Consider the following 8,521-nt stretch of genomic DNA (forward strand, 5'->3'; position numbering starts at 1 on the left):
TGTGTGTGTGTGTGTGTGTGTGTAGCTGGGTGAAATTCCCATGTGCGACTATGAATGAAATAAGACCTCATGAAAAATGATTAATTGATTTTATGCACATGTTTTAAGATGTTAAAAAAATTCTATGGGATAAGTTGGCAATATAGTGAATGATCTCTTATAATTAAGCTAAGTAGTAAATATTTTTCTATGAGATTAGTTGACAATATCCTAGATGATCTCTTATAATTAATACATATAATAAATAATTTCCTATATAGTGATGTAGATCTATATAGTAAATAATTTTCTATACAATGAATTATGTTAAATCTATATAACAAATTATGTTAAATCTATATAACAAATTATTTTCCATATAGTAAATTACATCTATATAGCAAATAATTTCTCATATAGTAAATTAGATCTATATATAAAATAACTTCCCATATATTAATTTTTCTTTCTAGCAAATAAATTCTTTATAGTAAATATTTTCTTACAAAGTTGCTATGGAGTAACTTACTATAGAAAGACAATAGGAGAGGTGCCACACATTCCCTATTTTTCATTCTTTCGTTCTTTCTCAATACATTCAATCTATCTAGCAAATTATTTGTTTTGCTATATAGGAACCCGTAGAAAGATCCTTTGTAACAAATGTAAATAGACATAAGAATTAAGATAAAATTCACTATAGGAAGCCCCAAGGGTAAATATGTAATGATGCTATTAGAAGACACCAAAATTATCATGAGGAATATTATAGTCATGAAACAAGAGTGATCCAACACATTAGGACGACATTAATAGCACCATTGTTTCTAGAGTTAGAGCACAATAGTTATGCCCAATGATGAAAAAAAAGTAGTTAAGATTGCATACTTAATAGAACAAGATAATATAGAATTGGGAGACTTATAGTGATGAAAAAAGAGTGATCCAACACATTGGGAGGACATTAATAGCACCATTGTGTGGAGTTGGAGCACAATAGTTATGCCCACCAATGAGAACAAAAAATGTTAAGATTCCAAAGATTGCATACTTCAGACAACAAGACAATATAAAATTGGGGAATACAAACAAGAATCAAAATAATGTTTATGTGGATCTAGATGACCTAAATCAACTAGATTGAAGAGCTATAACTTTGAATGTTTTATTGTAAAATAAGGAGCCACTATCTGTATGACATTATTGCTATCCATTTATCTAAAAATAAGGAGCCACTATCTGTATGACATTATTGCTATCCATCTAGCATTGAAGCTTGGATGGACCATGGGGAGAATTTCTTTACTCTCTCTTTGTCTCTCTCCCTTCCCTTCCCCCTCCCCTCCTTCAACTCCCTCCTCTCTCTCTCTCTCTCTCTCTCTCTCTCTCTCACCACAGACACACACACACACACACACACACACGCATGCATGAATATATTTTAATATCTTAAATAAAGAGAAATAAGAAGAAGAAAGGAAAATGTTTAGACCATGTGTTCACATGTTAATCTTACTTTTTAGTAGGATGTTGATACATGCATTCATAGTGCAAGATATGTTACTGATCAATACTCTATAGTTTTTTTATACTCACCTGAAGTATGAATTAAATCCCTACATGAAACCCCTTCTTGTATACCTCAACTATTTGAAGATTCTTGCATGTCTCCATTCAAGGATCACACCACATTTATCAAATCTGAGATATCGGTGTTGCCTTCATCACCTATGCACCAAATTGTATTTGTTATACATGAACATGTAATAGACATATTAACATGTAATTGAATTCTATTTAGAAGGGGTTTATTTCTTACTTGTGAAAGTGTGTAAAAATATTGTTTTATGTTTGTAAATCTCTCTTCCGTTGGCTGATAAACAATTATTTAACTATTTCAAATTAAAACATTGTTTCTTTAACTAGTTGTGCCTTGTGCTTCTCCTACTAAATCAAAAGTAAATATTGTTAGGTAAGAGTATTATTGGTAAAAAACTAATGCATCTAGTATACCCATGCATAGTAAATTAATACATGTTTCTTCAACTAGTTGTGCCTTTTCGTCCTACTACTAAATCAAAAGTAAATATGGTTATGTAAGATGCTTATTGGTATCCATTATACCCATGCATAGTGCAAAATCAATGCATATCTCAAAAGTAAAATCATAATGAATATTAACAATGTATCCACACATGAGAGATAACTGGCACCATGTCACCCTTATAGTCCCTAAAGTCATCATCATAGGCATGGTCTGTCTCCAATGGTGTCCATCTATGACCCTCATCCCCTAATAGGAAAACCTATATAATCCCTAGATCTAATAAAAAACCTAAATCAAATACAAAGCTCTCAAGATTCATGTACATAATCCCACCTCTCCTACGAGGCCTCACCTTAGTAAAGTCCTCACTACCCTCATGTATAACGGTGGTTGCTCAAACACATAAACTATATCCACATAAACAATACTAAGAATGCTATGAGAACTAGGAGTAGTGGAAGAATGCTAAATTTATCCACATGTGAATACCCTAGAAGTGTAGCTTAATATATCTAACACAAGAAACTTAGGGTTATGCTCTTCATAGTCCATCATATACTCATAGGTGTTCCATGAACCCACATGCGAAGTATCACCAATCATATACTCATAGGTGTTCCATGAACCCACATGCGAAGTATCACCAATCACATGTAACAATGAATGCAACACTAATCACATACTCATGGTTGGCATCCAATTCACACGATCATGGAAGAGAGATATCTATAGAGATATGGATATTGCACTCATTAAGGGAGTACCACCATAGATCCACTCTTCATAGGGACTAGCGCCTAGACATGGGAAGTCTGCCATGGCACAATCATGAAAACTTGCATAAGATCTAGGAAAGGAAATGTGTATATTATGTTAAAAAGGTCAAAACATCCCTAGGTACATAGAGCATGTTATTTTTATAGTCCCAAGGCCCCATATGCTGCAATACATGCCTAAATTTACCTAAAGCCTCATGTGCCTAGGCTCATCCCACATGTGCATGTGCATACTAAAATCCCTTTATTTTAGGAGAGGACATTCAAAATGAAAAATTCAATAGAAAAAGGTGTTGGATCAAGCCAACATTGAAGAGATTTAAGTAAAAAATGCAAGACTATAAAACATTACAAAAGAAGCTAGTACCAAAAAGTAAAAAGTGCAAAATAAAACTAAAAAGTCAAAGTATTTGAAAAAGAAGTTAAACCAAAGAAATCCACAAATGTAGAAACATTTATTACATTAAGTGAAGTAAAGAACCTCTAGGCAAGGATAATAGATACAACCACACATGAAAGCGTACCACTATAACCAATGGTCAAAAACACCATCTACAATAAATTGCATAGTTGACACATGACTATTTGTTGAAAACCAAGACTAAATGTATCAATGTCATAGCCTAATAAGAGTTATATGTAGATAGATAGCAAGAAAATATTCAAAGGTTGCACAATCAAGGTTTTGGCAACCTCAACAAGAAAATATACAAAGGGTGGATAGCCAACAACTTCAACTAGCATACTAACTATTATTATAAAACTAGGTATAAAGAGAAGAAATAGCCTGTTAAATATTATATTTTTGTTATGAGTTAGGCTAAATAAAGGAGAATCTCCAAATACACCAAAGAGACCAATAATAAACCAATGTACCATAAATTCTCTAGGGATTAATTTACTCATCATCCAAGTAATCATCATGCCTAATCAACTCCTATAAAATATTGAAATCTAGTAAGAAGCCTCATTATAAGGAGGACCAAAATTATGAAGGGGATCAGCTAATACATGCTTGGTTAAATGAAGGCGAAGATGGTCTACTTAAAAGGCTTGAAGTGACCTTATCAAAAAGATGGATTTTGGTTCCAATTTTCTTGACTGGACCAACCCTAAGGAGGAAATCACCCATGCACTAAACCAAACCCTTCTTCAAGGTTAGAAGGCTTGGCATATCAAGTTTTGATGAACTCCGACTAGTGGAGAGACTAATCAACTAGCCATAAGGTAGGAGTTGAAATGAAAAACAATATTGTTTACTTATAAAATATGATCTATAATAGAAGCCATTCAAAGCACTAGAACATGTCAAAGAAAGGTCCTTTCCAAGGCTATTAATCATGCATTTTTCTCCAATTCTACAAAGGAAACATTATGATAAACCCATGTGTTAGAAATAGTTTATAAAAGTCTTGGAAATAAAAACCTCAAGGCATGCATTTTGTTTCGATTTTGCAAGGGAAATACTATGACAAACCCATGTGTTGAAAATACTTAATGAAAGTCTTGAAAATCAAAACCCCAAGTAAAAGGATCCAAGGAAAGATAAAGATAAAATATCCAACTAGAATTGAAGGAAAAAAAGAAATGGGGAGATACTCAAAATTCAAAAAATGGGACTAAAAGACAATGAGAGAAGAAAGAAAGGATGAAGGCAACAAGAAGTGTGCAAAGTAGAAAGTGGAAATGGCAGTAGAGCATGAAATTTGATCCCATGTGACTAGATTTAACAAACATTTTGTATAAAAATATAATTAAAGAGGTAAAAATTAGAAAGAATGAGGAGATGTGATGACCTAAATGCCTAGATGAATGCCACAAGAAGTAGATTTCATTATATATCTATGACAAAGGGCACACAAAAATAATCTGGACTCTAGATACTGAGAACTCTACTCAAAGCCTCCTACACCATCTTTATTTCCCTTATGCTTTACAAAATTGCTATATCCTTATATTGAATTAGGGTGAGAGGCTAGCATTTCCTATAGATCTACATAAATAATTTCGAACAAGATATCACTATGATTACAATTGGTAAGAAGAAGCTAAAGTTGGTAGAATAAAGTAGCTTTTCTTTATATGAAAGATAATTGCAATTAGCTCCAAAGTAGCTTCAAAGTAGAGCACTCCCTAGTAGCATGTAGGCAAGATGTGGCTACCACTTCATATTGCATGTCTCCAAATGTGTTTCCTTGCCTTTGCACACATGTCTAAGTGAGGGTGAAGAGTCAAAGACTTAAGTATTTATTGGACTTCCTTGCTTTGAGAGACAAGGTTCAAAATGCTTTTAAGTGTTTGTTGGACTTCTAGGATGGACCCTTGATTTTGAGGAGAGACAATGATCAAAATGGTTTTAAGTATTTGTTGGATGGCCCCTTGCTTTAGGAGACAAGGATCAAAAATCTCATAATCTTTGTTATATTAGAAGGCTTCACATGAAGTAGGTGATCTAAAGCACATGAAGGATTTTCATTTTCATCTCCTTATAGACACACATATTAGTGATATTCTTTTTTGGCTTGGATATTAATCCATATTTATTAATGCTGTATATGTATTATTTGGGACATGTGAAATCTCCTTTTTGCATATTTGATTTTACAAGATATGTACACATTTATATGGTTTTAGGTGCACATCACTTTTAGCTTGCACATCCAATAAAGAAAGCTATTATTCAATAAGTCAAAATATTTATAAAAGGGAACTATTTTGAGTCCCACAAGTTATATTTCAAGTAATATATTTATACACCAAGAAGAAGTGTGGGCTCACTCTTATGTGGAGAGAAATTGGACCCAATCTTGTGTCTCAAGTAATTGTTTATTCTGCTTTACGCTCGCCTATTCAATATTTTTCAATCAATTCATTGGTCCCATGTCAAGCTCCCACAACAATAAGACTATATGCATAGACTCAAGACTATGCATAGAGTGGATGCATAGACTCTTATGCATAGAGTCTATGCATAAGAGTCTTGTGCATAGGATTTTCTATCATAGTCTCTAACATCCCTCATAGTCTCTATGTAGGTAAATAGTATTATACATAAGACTTTATGTGATAGTATTATACATAAGACTCCATGCGATAGTATTATGCATAAGACTCTATGCATAGTCTTACGTATAGAGTCTATGGACATTATTGTTATGCATAAGGCTCCATGCATAGTCTTATGCATACTAGGTTTTTCGCTACGTGTTCTCTATGCATGTCACGCTAAGTAAAGATCAGTATAAGGAAGCAAAGACAATTATTATAGTCTATTTCATAGTATTACTTATGTATCATGTTATGTATTTTATTTTATGCACCATCTTATTTTTTTATACATAAGAGTCTGTATAGTCGTATGCAGAAGAGCCTTTTTTAAAATGCTATCCCATGGTCTTATGCATAATACTATCGCATAATAGTCTTATGCATAAGGGTCTATGCATAATACTATCGCATAGTCTTATGCATAAGAGTCTATGCATAATACTCACATAATAGTTTTATGCATAAGGGTGTATGCATAATATTATAGCATAGCCTTATGCAGAAGACTCTTTGCATGATTTTATCCATGAGAGTCTATACATAAGACTTCATCCATAGTCTTATGCATAGAATATAGGACTCTATGCAAACTCTATACATAGTCTTATGTTAAATACTCTTTGTGTAGTGGTATATATATAAGTCTTTTACATAGTCTTGTGCATAAGACTCTTTGTGTAGTGGTATATATAAGTCTTTTACATAGTCCTATGCATAAGACTCTATGTGTTACCCTTTTGCATACGCCTCTATCCATAGTCTTATGCATAGGACTCTTTGTATAGTCATATGCATAAGTCTTTTACATAGTCTTATGCATAACCTTTCTACGTATGCGATATACTCCAACTCATATAACATTTTTCTTTTTATAACTTGGATTTCAAAAATGCAGCCATGGATGCATGTATTGCTAATGTATCCTCTTATGCATTTTGTTTTTCTAGGTTTTTCTGATCTTCTTCAAGATCTCTTAATTTCCAACAAGATACCCCAACATGCTCTTTGCTATTGCACCCTAAAGTGCTTGGAAAAAAGGTATTTCAAAATATGTTTTCTGAAGGCTTTATGCATAGTCTTATACATAGGTTTTTGCCTCATGGCCTCCGTGCATGACACGTTAAGTAAAGAGCATTATAAGAAAAGACCATTATTATAGTCTATTGCATAGTATTACTTGTGTATTTTATTTTATTATCATCTTATGTTTTTATGCATAAGAGTCTATATTAGTAGTCTTATGCATAAGAGTCTTTTGGATAATACTATTATGCATAAGAATCTATGCATAATACTATCACATAGCCTTATGCATGAGTCAACGCATAATACTATCACATAGTCATATGCATAAGACTCTATGCATAATACTATCGCATAGTCTTATGTATAAGAGTCTTTGCATAGTCTATGTATAAGAGTCTTTGCATAGTCTTATGTATCAGACTCTTTACATGTTCTTATGTGTAAGACTCTATGCATAGTCTTATGCATAGAGTATAAGACTCTATGCCTTGGGGGGTTCACTATATGTAAATTCTCTATATCACATGCGTTCAATGCCTAATTTAAAAAACCCTTATTTGTAAATTTTTCATGAATAAAAAACACCATTTTTCTATTCAATCTATAATAGCCCCTTTAAATGGTGCCCTTTTGTATGTAAAAAAATTGTAGAAAAGGGATTTAAAAAACCCCTTATGCTAAACCCACATGCTATGCATTTAAGAGTGACCCCCCCCCCCCGAGCTCTATGTAGACTCTATAAGACTCTATGCATAAGACTATTTGCATAGTCTTATACATAAGTCTTTTGCATAGTCTTATGTGTAAGAATCTATGCATAACCCTTCTACATACGACTCTATGCTCTAACTCTAATCATTATCCTTCTTCTATCCATAATTTCTACATGTATTGCTTATGTATCCTCTTATGTACTTTATTTTTCCACGTTTTTACGATATTCCTCTAACTCTTTTCATTTCTAGTCAGAGATGTCCACCAACATGCCATCTCCTATATTGTACCCTCAAGTGCATTGGTAAACTTTATTCAAAATTTGTTTTTTTCCCATATCTATGGACTTGCCTCCTATACCACGGTCTTGTAATCCACAAGATTACACATCGGATGAGATCCAAGAATTCTTTCAAATTCCTTGTCCTAAGCAACGAGAGGCAGGTTAAACTAGAGCTTAGCACACCTAGCCCATCATCCCAGACCGTAGACAGTCATGTCTACCCAACAGAGAGAGTTCATGTCGTAGGTCTCGAGACAAAGTGAGAGTAGTCTCCATAGTAGAAAAACTAATGGCAATGGTAGTGGTGGTGGGTAGTATTGGTGGTTGTTATGTTAGGATCGATGCTTGTACTCCACCTTGTCATCAAGAGAGTACTAGTCGTGCCTCAGTTTAGGCTACTTGGACCCCCACTCCAAACATCTATACTCCTATTGCTCCTTGGTCTCCATATGTCTACGCTCCTCACTCTGCAGCACCCGTGGTATACCCTTATCAATGTGACAATCATGGATTCATCATTTAGGATGATGCAAGTGCTATCGTCTTAATGGATATGTGTGAACTTTCTAACTCGACGAAAAGAAGAACTATATCCTTGTGAGAGTTCTTGCCACAGCCAAACAAAGATGTGGAGTTTAGTAGAATGTG

This window comes from Cibotium barometz, chromosome 58 (genome assembly GCF_041138505.1).
Source record: "Cibotium barometz isolate CiBa-2024 chromosome 58, ASM4113850v1, whole genome shotgun sequence".
Classification (NCBI taxonomy): Eukaryota; Viridiplantae; Streptophyta; class Polypodiopsida; order Cyatheales; family Cibotiaceae; genus Cibotium; species Cibotium barometz.